We start from the raw sequence: 15,796 nt of genomic DNA, 5'->3' as shown, positions 1-15,796 counted from the left end.
GTAGTATTCAATAGATCGTGGATTCGATTCCAACGTTCGACCATCGTTACAGGTTTTTCCAGGGGATTTCCTTAGGTACACCAGGCAAATGCAGGGATGGTCCCTTCAAGGCAAGGCCCGAGTCCTTTTTCTTTCCTTTCCTGCTTGAGCCTTAGGTGTCTAAAGGCCATAAAGGGTCTTTCCTGGTAAGATAGTGAAATCGGCTCCTGATCCAAATTGGGTCGCTATTGGCCAGAAAGATTACTTTTCACCTAAACCTACCTAAAAAAAATTTGACCCCCTCCCCCCTCCCCTTACCGAATTATCGTATCATAATGCTCAAAATTGAATATTTTAAAATTTTGGTGGGGGTGGTCCAAAAATCTTGAAAGTTTCACAGATTGTAGATACTATCTAGATGCAAATGTGTCATTTTTTTCAAAACTATCGATGCGTATTTTCTTTATTTTTTTTGCGTGTTGAAAATTTCAAAAAATTGTAGAAAAATTGGGGAGAGGGGACACGTTCCTGATTTTTTGGTTAAAAATTTGTTATACTCTTAGGTGCAGCATATATTTTTTTTCGGGGCCTGAAAGTGATGGCAGCATTGTCAAAAAGAAATAAAACTGAAAACAAACGTGTTTTTCGCACAGTTTTTCCACCATTTTAGGGCCCTCAAGGTGAGGGCCCCCCTTCAAACAATCCTCTGCCAAAGTTCACGATTTTCCTTTCTCTTACGTCCCTTTCCCTTCTGTCGTTTTTCGGCTGCTTCGATTGTGTCCATTTCGAAACAGAAACACCAAGTGTATCTCCGCAACAGTGCTTCCCCTTGAACCGACTCTTGCACAACAGTTACACACAGCTCGCGGTAAAGAGCATTACCGGTAGAGAGCGCCACTGTGTGCGGCCACTCAAGCAAGCACTGATAGATACGAGGGACCGACGTGAGGTATGTGTAACTTTACAAGATATATTTGGCACCGAAATGCACACAATCGAAGCAGCCGAAAAACGACAGAAGCGGAAAGGACGCAAGAGAAAGGAAAATTGTGAACTTTGGCAAATAATTGTTTGAAGAGGCCCTGAGCTTGAGGGCCCTAAAATTGTGGAAAAATTGTGCGAAAAACACGTTTGTTTTCAGTTTTATTTCTTTTTGACAATGTTGCCATCACTTTCAGGACCCAAAAAAAATATGCTTTGTACGTAAGGGTACAACAAATTTTTTTAAATCAAAAATTTTGGAACGTGTCCCCCCCAAATTTTTTTCTACAATTTTTTGAAATTTTCAACACGCAAAAAAATAAAGAAAATACGCATTGATGGTGTTGAAAGAAATTGCAGATTGACATCTAGATAGTATCTACAATCTCTGAAACTTTAAAAATTTTTGGACCACCCCCACCAAAATTTAAAAATATTCAATTTTGAGCATGTATGATTCGATAATTCAGTAAGGGGAGGGGTAGATGGTCAAAAAATTTTTGAGATAGTTTTAGGTCAGGGGAACCTTTCGGGTCAATAGTAACCCTTTTCATTATCTTACTAGGAAATATCCTTTCAACCAGGCCCGAAACCAGCCACAGAGGTTTGTGATTTTTGTGTTGAGGTCTGGAGGGACCACAAAAAGTTTAGGGAGAGCCAGGCTCCCCTCTAGTTCCAGGCCTGCTTTCAACAGTGCATTATCGTCTTAAGACTATTTAAATTTCAAGTAGACAGATAAAATTACATTATTCCTACACGAATATAACTACATGTACTGTATTTCCAATTGCCCTAAATGAAAACGATCCAGTGTTTCCGAATGTAAGAAGTTGCTGAAAGTGACGTTAAACTCAAAATCAACTCAAATCAATTATTTATTTTTATGTTTCCTCCCTTTGGCACTGGGGGACAGTTTTTTTTATAACTATGGATCGAACAGGATGAAATACCTTTGCACCAAATAATTCTAATCAAAGATGAGTGTTTATATATATGGTAGAAAGTTCCGGAAAGTATTGCTATTTTCACTACTAGCTTCTCGTTTTAGATAGTATATATTTACATCGAAAGGGGGTGCACGTGTACCGGTGCATCCCCCTAAATCCAGCCCTGTATACATATAGATAGCAGGGTTGCCAACCGTCCCGATTCTGTCGGGACTGTACCGATTTCTGCCTTATTTGTCCCACGTCCCGACCAGACACTCGTCGGGACGCATATTAACCCGATTTATCGATTTTCAAAATTAATTAATATTTTATGGGCCATTTTTACTAAGGAATAACTTATCCTTTTACTCGCACAGTTTTATATATATAATCAATTTAACAAATTTGTGTTTTAATTTGAGTCAGAAAGAATAGTATCTCGTCTTAAATTTGCAGTTATTCCCTAATTATTTTGAGTTGATAATCCAGCCGATTATGTTGATAGTATATTCCACACAGGGAAATAAGAAAAGTAAGGTGTCGCATTCATTCAAGTTCGTGTTATTCAGTTGATTATTTACATTCTTTTCAGCGACTCACTGTACGTCACGTTAATCAGTAGGTCCACGTCTCATTTAGCGTCGAGGCTGAAAGGGACGTTAAACTCAAATCATACATTCATTTGTCTCCATGGGGGAAAGGAGAGCTCCAACACCGATTGTTCCGTCCCGATTCTCCTTAAGAAAAGTTGGCAACCCTGGTAGATAGATAGATAGATAGATAGATAGATAGATAGATAGATAGATAGATAGATAGATAGATAGATAGATAGATAGGTAGCTGCAATGGGTCTATTCCGGACGTTTTCGTTTCGTTTAGACCCCTTTTGCAATGCACGAATATACACAAGGGGTCTATACGGGACGAATGGGTCTATTGAGGACCAAAAATGGGTCTAATCGGAACGATAGGGGTTTAAATGGGACGGAGGGGTCTAAGTAGGACGATCAGTGCTACCAACATACTTTTCTTGAAGTGTTCAATATATTTTACTGAAACTTTATAAAGTATGCCCATTTGATAGTGATTTTAAGTTTAGTGTTTCTTTTCACCAGTAAGGCTATTTCACACTTGAATCTAAAGTTTGAGGTGGAATCCGAACTACATTTGTGCGTTCCAATTTCTGTTCTTTTTCAACCGGGAATCAAACTCGGGACCCCACGTACCAAAGTCGTGAGTGCTAGACACTATAGCAACGAGAATAGCAATAATTATGGCATAAGAGCTTGTAGTACCATTATAGTATCAAACTACATATATCCATTATATTTCTTCCATCTCATTTGGGATTTTTTTTTTAATGAAAAATGTTATACTAGTTTCCAACTCTACCATTATACCAAGATCACGAAAAGTACAGTTATCCAAGTAAACAAAACACATCTTAATTCCAAGTAATTCGGAATCTATATATATAAAAGAGAACGCACAAATCCTTTGTGAACTCATCACGCTAATACGGCTGAACCAATTTCTTTCATTTTTGGGGGGTTATTAGGATTTGGACCCTAGATGGTTTTTATCATATCACTTTAATTTTTAATTACCAGTGTCTTGAGATAATTGACCATTCAAGTGTCCATACGTACAAATCCTTTGTTATTAGTTCATCATAGGTAAAAATAAACGTATTTATATGCAACCCGCATGACCATGTGACTCGGCGGGTTAACATAAATGACAGGCGATATAATGTTAACATTTACTGGAATCTACTATGGTTTTTATCATATCACTTGAAAGCGAAAAAGTAAAAATTATCTAATTAACAAGGTTTATTGCGTTCCGGGGTGACCGCAGCGAAGCGGGGTGAACGCTGCTAGTACTTAATAAATAAAAAGATAAATACACAGAAACATTAAATTAGAAACATAAAACATTAAACACTTGATGTAGCATTTACAATTTGGGACATGTTTTCGGTATAGTTCATAAATATCTTATTGATAAAGTGGTAGACCGCTTATGGTGGCGTTTCCTGGTTCGATGGTGGCTAGTGCCAAGTCAGATTTGGGATAGAAAAACACCGTGTGCATCGGTTTTCTCTGGGTTCTCCCGTTTCATCTATTATCAAGCGTGGGAGGATACAGTAGCCTCCGTAGAAAAAAAAAAGTTTTTAGAAGCTCCACTATTTTCACGAAATGTGGTCAAAGTCCTCTTTCAAGTATGATGTTGCAAACTAAATGTGTTTCAACTTTCATAAAATTCAAACCGGTTAGAAGTATGTGAAGGAAAGACTATGATGATTATTCAAGTTTAGCATCTCTTTTATGCACCAAGGCTATATAAGACGTAGATATACAGTGAAATATGGAATGTGAACGACCATAATACTTTAAAATTTAGGTACTCTTTCATCACGAATCGAACCCATGATCTAATGAACCAAGGGCGCATGTTAATTACTAAATCAGCGAAAAGTTTGGGGAAAAATTGAAAGTGTATATATTACATCTTGAAAATTGATCTACCAGCTTTCACATAAACTTAAAAAGAAAGTCAGGATATACGGAAGCGAACTAGATTAGTCTCAACTTATGAAACAGTAAAGAGATACCTGTACCTGTAGTATGCATTCAAAGTTCACTACTCTTACGCTTTTGGTAAGGAAAAAATTTAACTTGGGAAAAAGTATTTTATATCCATCTAGTGGCAAACAGTTTCTAGTCACCGCGCTCCAATCACCGCAGGCTTCTTAGAGGTACACATAATGATTTATTTATACTTTGTCATTTACCCCACACTTCTCTGGCTCAATCCAAATGAGAATTAGATATTTGGAAGCTTCCAGTTGGATGGATGGTAAATTAGGCATAAAGCGTATATCAAATAACGAAGAGGCACTAATATGTTTGGTTTAAGTTAAACATGAAAGATGTACGTCATCTCATTGAACCCGTGCCCTTATGTGTGGAAGCCATGCCATGAATGCGCACTTACAAAAGGGGCCAACCTGTTCCAAAATGAGTGTTTCTTTATTTGACAGTTTAGTGTAATACGAATTTTGATTACTCCCTCAGTAATCAACATAGCTAATAGGATCATTAATAACAACTAGCTTTTTATTTGTGTTAACATTCTTGGATTTACAGATTCTATAATTCAAAGAGAGAAAAATTACATTCATTAGATTGAATGAGTGGAGAATTGCACTGTGTTATCAGTGGCGTATTTAAGATTTTGTTTCGGGAGGGGCTTTGCTAATTTTCGGGGGGGGGGGCTTTGCCTGTAAATGTGAAAATTTTGCAAGATATTTCATTTACTTTACTATAGTAAGTAAGATTTCGGAGGGCTTAAGCCTGGAATACCCTCCTAAATACGCCTCTGTGTGTTATTGTTTATATTATTAAAAAATATGATCATTCCAATGCAAAGTAAACATTTTTAATGCACTTAATTTTCCAACTTTAAAAATTTCTAATGTTTCTTAATATGCCAGTATTTACTCTAATTTCTCATCTTAATTTATGTTTTGTGCAATTTGTGTTTTGAGTATATTCTTCTATAGTTATTTTGCGTTTTTTTTAAAAATTCAATTATTGTCAAATTACTTTAAGTTTAAGGCCACACGAAAGTTCTATGAACAACAGGAATTGATATAGCATAATTAAATAAAAGTATTGTTAAACCTACCCAGAGATTAGTGGCCGCATTGGCCTAGTGGTAGAGCGTTCACCTCTGGTACTTGGGGTACCTGGTTCGATCCCAGCTCGCGCCAAATGAACTTTGTGGTGGACAAACACCGTGTGCGTGGGTTTCCTCAGGAGTTTCCTATTTCCTCCCAATTTCTTCATTTCACCATTTCATTCATTTCTCACCATCACCGTCTCCTTTAGTATATCCGACATAACCGTGAGACATAAAACTCAAAGATTTCATTTCATTTCCTACCCACGGATCAAGGCCGGATTAAGGAGGGCTTAGGGGGCTGTAGCCCTGAGCCTAAAGGCGGATGGGTCCCCCCAATTTGATTAAAGTCTCAACTGGCTGTCTAAAACGAATCATACAAGATACAATCATCATAAGATAAAATATGACCAAAAATATTATTCTCTTAACTTTTCTATTGCACTTTCACAGAAGTGTATTAAGCAAAGTCTACAGGGCTCACTATTTTTTTCTAGCCCCGGGTTTCCAGATGGGTTAATCCAGTCCTGCCAGGGATCTACTAGAAAGTGATGCATCTGTGCATATATGTGTACTTGTAAGGAAGTATTCTGCTGGACACAATCGAGATTAGTAGACTAGTACAGAATTAGAGAGAGCAATTCTAACTTGTTTAAAAAATGTATGTAAAAACTGTAGAGTATAAAGCTATAGAATTAGAGATTTTACGTATAGATTGACAGACTAACTACGGTTTCATCATACTGAGGTTTACTTGCCCACAAATATGTGTATCAGTAGACGTCAAAGCAGGATGTGTATTTACTGGGCGAGCATCGGTAATCTTTACTGATTTGCAATCGGAAAATCCTGAGACCAAGCATTCTGTTCAAAATAAAAGTTAGCAAATGGTTTTATGTACATACAAATACAAAAGTATTTTAAACTCATGACGAAAATTTTCTATTTCTGATTACTATATTACAATATGTTGATGTTCTTATGTTTAGTATGTTTGGTTACACCAGACCAACCACTCTCTGCTAATACTTCAATATATAAACAGTACAAAAATATTTCTGTCTTCAACTGCTTTTTCATCACGTGACCATTTTTCTATATAAGATTGTTTTGTTTCAGCTTCTAAGCTGTAAGTTATCTTCTCGTAATTGATTCTTCGAGATTTCTTTCCTTCACAGTTTCATTTATTATGACTATTACGGTGTTGCTTTCGTGTTTTAAGGCAATTGGAAAACCCTTACATTATGAGCTATCAAATCTTTGTTTCGAAAAAAAAAAAAACAATAAATGCTGTTGGATGTCAACGCGCTGCCCACACACTATTGAGTCAAAGTATGCCATTTGATTCGCTGTAGCCATTTGTTGTAAGTTCAGATAGATAGAAACGCGTCATATTCAATGGGTCTATTCGTGTCGTTTTCGGCGCTTTTAGACCCATCTTGTAATGAACTAAAAAATGCAAGGGGTCTAAAACGGACGCCTAGATAAAAGAATACACTGTTCGTTTTATTATTCTCGTTTTAGAAGGCTGAGATAGCTAGATAACATGAAACAAAAATAGCAGCAACTTGTTACAAATATGGCTTTTGGCTCGCGCCGATTATAAACTATAAATTACATTCTCAATGTGCTGTGGAGAACAATAGTCACTACAATAATACTGTAAATAAACATGATTTAGTTGCACAACAGTGCTTCAGTCCAAGTTTTCGCTTACTTTCAGCTGGTGCATGCCGTGCGTCTAGTTACGAGGAGCAACTCAAAGATTATTCTGCACATGTACAAATTTTATCTTTCCTTGAAGATGATACAATGAGAATTTATTGCGTTACTATTCTAAACTGCACCAGCCGATAGCCTTGAACATTAGTGCTGTCATACAATAGAAGTTATTAGCGAAATACTCAATCGGAGCCAAACAGAGATTTTTCAAATTTTGTCCGACCAAAATGATGCAAGCGCCAAAGTGCTTCCCGAAGTGCATTGTTAGTTCTTTCCGAAGTAGAAAACACTGACGTTAGTGCAATCATAGTTTAATAGTTATTTGGGAAATACCTAGGTGATGGGGTAAAACTTTAAATGTTTCAACTTAATAACTTTCACAGTAATTATCCCACGATTGTACAAACGCCAAAGGTTAGTGCATCGTAAGTACTTTCCAAAACACTAAGCACTAATGTGAGCACTATCATAATATGAGTGACCAACGAAATGCCCAAGTGGAACCAGATTTTTCATATTAGTCCCACGAAGATGGTACAAACGTCAAAGATTAGTGCATCGTTAGTGCTTCCCACGACAGAAAATACTAACGTTAGTGCTATCATAGTTTAGAAGGTATTTTCGAAATACCTGTATGGGATTAACTTTAGATTTTTCAACTTTTAGTAACTTTTTCATTAAGTTTCATGAAGATGGGACAAATGCAAGAGGTTAGTGATCGTAAGTACTTTCCATAACACTAAGCACTAACGGCAGTGCTATCATAGTATAGGAGTTACCAGCGAAATATCCACCCAAGTAGAACCAAACATAATTTTTCATATTTGTCCCACGAAGATGGTACAAACGTCAAAGGTTAGTGCATCGTTAGTGCTTCCCGAAACAGAAAACACCAACGTTAGTGCTATAATAGTTTAGAAGTTATTTGTGAATTTAATTCTCATTTTAGAAACTGATTATTCTTTCTCTTATTTAAAGTTGGTCATTAATGGGTTATCCACCTTCCAGTTCATAGCCAGTTAATGAAAAGTTACTAAAAGTCTAAAGTTAATATCTATCTAAAGTTATCCTCGCTCATCTAGGTATTTTACTAATTGCTGCTAAACTATGATAGGACTAAAGTTAGTGTTTAGTATTTTGGAAAGTACTAACGATACACTAACCATTGATATTTGCCCCATCTTAGTTGGATAATTAATATTAAAAATGAATAATTAATGTAACATTAATGTTAATAATTAATGCTACTAAAACTGAATAATCTAAAGTTAGCCCCTCCACCCAGGTATTTTTGCAAAAAAACTTATAAACTGTGATAGCACTAACCTCAGTGTTCGGTGCACTAACCATGTGGAAAGTTTGAGTAGTTTCCGAGAAGTAGGCGAAGTTAACTTTAGAAACATGTATTTTAATCATAATCAAAATATTTCTGAGTAATGTTATCATTATAAGTTCTAAGCATTGTTATCTTGTTTTGTTAAATATTTCTTTTTTATTTTTATTTTTTTAGATAAATGAAAATTTCTATTGTTATATTTGAAAATGTAAATATCACAATTACCTATAGCTATTGATGACACTATAAGTAACATCTGGAGAAAATCAGTATTAGCCATGATTGTTTACTATAGAATGTTTTCTCTGTTAGTGAGAAGTTAGAGATTTATATTCTAAATATGAATTTACAGTGCAAAGTGCTGACGTGCAAATGTCCTAATACATCAGCAACAATTGAACAATAATGGGTTTTATTTTTGTTTTAGTTACAAATATTAATCTATTTAATCTATGTTAATATTACTTTAGGTACTTGATGAAATAGTCATGCTTTCGCTAAACGTCTTACCTCAACATATGTCATATCTCATAGTGCATTGGTTCGACCAGTAGCGTAGCCAGATATGTCAACGGTGGGCACGCAAATCTATGGAATCACGGTCACCGATCCCGGTGGCAAAAGATCCCGTACACCCTTTCGATTTTTTTCCCTGCATACAGCTAGATATAAAAGACTTTCAAGAAGAGATAAATTGAAAGAAGATCTGCACTGAAAACAATGTTGGTACAACAGTACAGCTGAGTTCTTTCGTCATGACGCCATTAGCTGTAGAAGAAAGAGGCAATTACTTATTGGCTTCCAGAGCAATACATGCGTTTGGTTCCATATGCCGCGCCCTGTTGTTGGTGGCTCAATGTAAGAGGACGCAGCCGTATTGTATAGAACTATCATGTTGTTAATTCCCATTGCTGCTTTGTGATAGTTTGGGGGTGAACTACAGTTTTGTCGGGTTAAATAGAAAACTTCTGGGAAGTTAGTTTTTTGAACATGACTTCATAATACTTGCTTTTCTTCTTTGTGATAAATTATATTTAACAGGTGCGAGCGGTCCCGTGTTCGATTCCCGGTGGGGACACTCGGTCGAAAAACTGTAAAACGCTTTTCATTCGTCACCCTGAATGCGGTTTTTCCTCATTCATACCAGGCAAATGCCGGGGTGGTACCTAACTTATAGGTCCCAGGCTGCTTCCTTCCTTCCCCAATCCTTTCTTCCTTCCCTTTCCCCGGATTGTGTGCTCGCTGAGGGACGTCATCCCCTCAAATCGTGAAACTACACCGGAATTTCAGAAATGGCATTATATAATCCGATCTCGGATTAAACATATTTATTTCGAAACATTCCGTAATCTGAACACCTCTACATCTCTGAAAGACCATACTACGGCCTGCACTGCTAACGATGAAAGCATACCATACTAGGAAAGTCTTTAACAACAATGAAAAAATATTATCTATAGGCCTAAATGTTCTCTGAACACACCTCATAGGGTGCTGTATTCCACGACACGATTTTAAGTTGGCCGATGTCTGATGATCCAAAGTAGAAAGAAGAGGGGATTCTGACTAACAAGCATAGGCTTACTAACAAGTGTTCCTTAAATTTTGACTTTGGACAACGCTTTTTGAAACTTTATTAGAGGAAAGAATTTTGGAGGGATATAGTAAAAAATGGGACGAGCACTGAATGCATTGTGTTCGATTAGACTATAATTTCAATACTAATGGTCATACAGAATTTCTTAACTATTTCAGTGGTGGGACCCCGGTTACTGAGTGAACGAGCGCTCCTCTCCGGTGTGTGGGGTCCCTAATTGGATCTCACCTCGCACCAAGCGAGTTTTATAGTAGACGAACACTGTGTTCCGGTCGTTTTTTAAGGATCTCCCTTTTCCTCCTATTTTCTTCATGCCACCATTCCATCCATTTGTCATCATTGTCTTCTTTAGCCCCGGTGCATAACCGTGGAAAGTTAAACAGGAAATTTTATTTCATTTCATTTACTTGCTTCGTATCCGAAGAAAATGTTCACAATGGTTTTCGAGTTCACCTTGTTTTTGAAAGTTATTATTTACAGTAAGGGGCTGTTCGCCTCACGCCAAACGCACAACCTAGGAGGCCACTCACTGTTGGTTGTCCGTGACTGCTCATTCGCATATTCGCAGCTAACTCCTCCATATTTGGGGGACTTTTCCTCGATTTCAACATGAGAACGAGCCATGCTTTGCTGACAACAATTCACGTTAGTCTCAAAACTGATTATCTACAAACTAAAACTAAAATATTTTAGTAAATGTGGATAATTTGCGAGTATCAGATCAAGTATTAAAAGTGATACGGTAAAAATAACATGAGCAATTTTCCTCCCTGTCATTTTCCCACTTGTCTTTTGCCTGCCAATTTTTCCGCTCTAAAAAAACTATACTACGATTTTTCCGCCTGGCATTTTTACCGCGAATCATTAAAAATACCATTAATTGGAATTTCGGTTTATATTAATTGAACAACTCATCAGGTAGAGGAAATGAGGCCAATTTAGTCTGTAATAATTAAGGACAAATCAACAGAAATTGGGAATAAAACCAAATCATATTTAGAGCTATCACCCCGGCATTCATTGGCTAAATTCAGGAAAAACCCTGAAGAATCCTCCAAAAGGCCGTTCCCGAACTCAAACACGGGACCTCCTGATTGGAAAGCAAGAACACTAACCCCTAGCCTACTCTCGATCAAGGTCATATATTTGAGTTCAACATTTCAAATAACTCGGAATTAAGGGAGAGTTTGATATTACTTCTGATGTACAATATGATTTTTTTCTTCAAAATTATAACGAGTAAGCTTCTTACATACATAATGGAGAAGAGCGAAATGCAGTGTTTCTTAATACAGGGAATAAGCAGTGTTATTACCCCTAGACGGTGATACCTACTCCTCCCCCATCCCCAACGTTCTTCTAGGCTAGAAATTAATAGTAATCATCCTTCCATAAATACAAAAGTACCATTATCGGAAAGCTATCGTCATTAATTGATGAGATCCTTTAACCGAAAAATTCTAGAAAATGTTTGTTGTGAGCATGTCATAATCAGTTAATTGAGAAATTGATCTAGCTAATTTTCCACTAAAACGGAAAGCTTATAATTTAAATTGTAGATTTTTTTATGTCATTGCAAGTGTTTTGAATGTATAACCTCAAATGATCTGTTTATTACCTGTCACACTCCAAACTATCATTTTTTCCTTGCTAAAGAAAGGAAAGAAAGAGAGAAAGAAAAGGGGAGAACAAAACCCACTGTCGAACTTTGAATCTGTCGCGTGTCAAAAGCCTCATCTGGGGTAACATTGACTCTTTTATTTTATTTTATTTTTATTTTTATTTATTTATTTTTTACAATTTTTGTAACTAGTTCCAGGAAATGAAGCTGATCACTTTCATTGATTTATGATGGGTTCAATAGCTTCACCGTGTGTGTAGTTAAAGCCCGGCAGAAATAAGGAAAAAAGCTTTCCTTCCTATTTTCTGTTAACAACAACAATAATAATAATAATAATAAAAAGGATTTCAATTAGGAAAAAGGACAGGAATTATGACAACATTGGTTTTCAGCCAGAAGGGATCATATATCTCTACCACGTGTCACGAAGACTAGTAGGGGAAGGTTTAGAGGGATGTACAGGGTTTTTAGAATTCTATGTAAGTCCCAAGTGATAATAATAATAATAATAATAATAATAATAATAATAATAATAATAATGAAAATTTATATTATTATTATTATTATTATTATTATTATTATTATTATTATTATTATTATTATGATTATTATTATTATTATTATTGCTTTTTAATGTTAGAAATTAACTAAGTTTGAACGCCGAATTATTCTATTATATGTGGACTGGTCGATACAGCTTACCTACAAAGTTTGCCCACCATAATAATTTATGGTAGTAGTTTCAGCAGCAGCAAACAAATATTTTTTAAGTCACTTAAAATAATTTTTTGTCTCTGAATGTATTAATTATATGATATTAATAACCAGATTTTGTAGTAGTTAAATCCCTTATCGATTGTTTTCTAATCTTACTTGTCAGGCTGTCTACTCCGGATAATATCTTAGTATTTTTCTATTTTGTGAGCAAAAATAAAACATAATTTTTATTAAAACCTTAGATTCATTTTCCCTTTTCCTGCTAGACTATTTTTTGAATTGGCTGGAATTTTTTCATATCTGAAAAAAGTTTAGGATCAAAGGCATTTAAAACAAACAAAAAAAAAAATAATCTGCCAGTATATTTTCAAAATGTCTGCATTAATCTTTTAATTTTTAGGACTACTGCACTCTTTGTTATACTTTCTTCCTTCATAAAGGGTCAAATATTGGTTATAATCACTATCTGCATATTTTTCACAGAAAAAACAAGGCATTTGAAACTTTAATAGAAAGAAGACTTCTCGCTAACCTCTTGTTTACAAGAACCATGTAAATTTTATGACATATTTTCCACCTCAATTATTACACCATCTTTTACGTTTAACAGACATTTGTTATCTTATTAAAGCAATATTATCTTACATACATACATACATACATATATATATATATATATATATATATATATATATATATATATATATATATAACTCTATGGCCTATGGAACCCGGAGGTTCAGTGCCGCGTTCACAAAAGCTCTCCACTGACTTCTATCCTTAGCTAATTGCATCCAGTTTCTACTTTGTATTCCTATCTCTGCGAGATCCATCTTAATATTATCCTCCCATCTGCGCCTAGGTCTTCCTAATGGTCGTTTTCCTATGGGTCTACCAGTCAAGACTTTGAAAGCGTTTCTACTTTCTTCCATTCTAGCTACATGACCTGCCCACCTAAGCCTCCTAGACTTGACGACCCTAACAATGTTGGGTAAGCCGTATAAACTATGTAGTTCCTCGTTATGAAGCTTCCGCCATTCCCCATTCTCGTTCCTCTTGGGTCCGAATATTCTCCTCAGGATCCTGTTCTCAAATACTTTCAGTCTATGTTCTTCCCTCAGAGTAAGCGACCATGCTTCGCAACCATACAGAACAACAGGCATGATTATCGTTTTATATATTTTAAGCTTCAAATTCCTCGACAGAATTCGCGACGACAAGAGATTTTGAACCGAATAGTAACACGAATTCCCTGCTTTTAGTCGACATTTAATTTCTTCATGAATATGATTTTCGTCTGTTAATATTGATCCTAAATATTTGAAAGTATCCACTTTATCAAAAGTATTATTTAATATTTTAACGCCTCCACAGTTTGCCGTATTATGGTCCCGACGCACTTCCATGTATTTAGTTTTCTCTGCATTTACTTCTAAACCCATGTCCCTGCAAGCGTTTAATAAGATCTCTGCATTTATTTCTACTGTTCTCCTATCATCCCCTATTAAATTTACATCATCAGCATATGCCATAACCTGGTGAATGCCGTTCAACTCTAGGCCCTTGTTGCTATCTTTGATTTTCCTTATGGCGTATTCCAGCACAAAGTTAAATAATAATGGCGACAACGCATCTCCTTGTTTCAGGCCATTTTGGACGTGGAAGCTCGTGGACAAAAATTTTCCTACCCGGACTTTACTTTGGGATTCACTTAAACATATCTTAATTAATCTAATTAGCTTTCTCGGTATTCCAAGTTCTGTAAGAATGTTGTATAATGTTTCTCTCCTGACCGAGTCGTAAGCCTTTCTAAAATCAATAAATAGTTGATGTACCGGGGTATTGTATTCCCACTTCTTTTCGAGTATTTGGCGAATGGTAAATATTTGGTCGATAGTTGATCGATTTCGTCTAAATCCGCACTGATAATCTCCAATAATTTCATCTGCGTATGGGGTCAATCTTGCTAACAGAATATTTGAAAGGATTTTATAGGATGTTGACAGAAGAGAAATGCCTCGATAATTATTACAGTCAGTTTTGTCGCCTTTCTTGTGAATTGGAACAATGATTGATTCTTTCCACTCTTGTGGCAATTCTTCCTTGTTCCAGATAAGGAGAATGAGTTTGTGTATCTTGTTCCACAATTTTTCGCCTCCAGCTAAAATTAACTCAGCCGGAATTTCATCTACACCCGGAGATTTGTGTTTCTTTAGTTTCTTTATAGCGGCTTCCACTTCTATTCGATTGGGTTCTGGAATATACGGTTCTGTGGTGTGTATCTCCTTTTCTCTACACACATTGGGTTTTGGCTGCGTGTTCAGCAAATCTTCAAAGAAATCTTTCCATCTATTTAGGAGGCTATCCGTATCGGTGAGAACTGTTCCGTCAGATTTCTTTAATATATAAGCACGAGGTTGATAGCCTTTCTTAAATTCGCTGATCCCCTTATACATGTCCCGAATATTTTTATTTTTACTATTATCTTCAAGTTCCTTAATTTTAGCTTTCAAAAAATCCCGTTTCTTTGTTCTAAAAGTTTTGGAAGTTTCCCGCCTGATATCTGCGAAATTTTGTGTAGTTATTTCATTCGGATTTTGTAGCCACCGTAATTTTGCCTGTTTTCTCTTCTCTGCTAGTTTAATGCATTCTTGGTCGAACCATGGTTTGTTCCTACGTATTTCCGCGTGTCCCAATTTTTCTATTGCTGAACTTTTAATGCTATCTCTAATTTCAATCCAAGTATCCTCAACACTAGTGCACTCCGAGTCTTCTAAAACCGAGAATCTATTCGAAACTTCAATCTGGTATTCCTCTCTTACCTGGCTCTCTTCTAATTTCTTTAAATTAAATCTCTCCGTTTTCGGACATTGAATATTACCTTTATTCAACGATAATCTCTCCCGTATTATCGCTGCTACCAGGTAGTGATCAGTGTCACAATCAGCCCCTCTAAACGATCGGACGTCAATTATGCTAGATTGTCTTCTTCTATCTACTAAAACGTGATCAATTTGATTATGTGTTTTTCCGTCTGGTGATGTCCAAGTGTATTTATGAACGTCGCGATGTGGGAATTTTGTACTCTTCACGATTAGGTTTTTGGATGTTGCAAAGTTCACGAGTCTAACACCGTTGTCATTACTTTCCTTATGCAAACTTTCGTTCCCTATAATCGGTTTGAAAATATCCTCTCGTCCTACCTTCGCATTGAAATCCCCTAATAG

This window comes from Thermobia domestica, chromosome 2, assembly GCF_964235325.1.
Source record: "Thermobia domestica chromosome 2, izTheDome1.hap1.1, whole genome shotgun sequence".
NCBI classification, from domain to species: Eukaryota; Metazoa; Arthropoda; class Insecta; order Zygentoma; family Lepismatidae; genus Thermobia; species Thermobia domestica.
The sequence above is the reverse complement of the archived record's forward strand: the minus strand, read 5'-3'. Positions refer to the sequence as shown.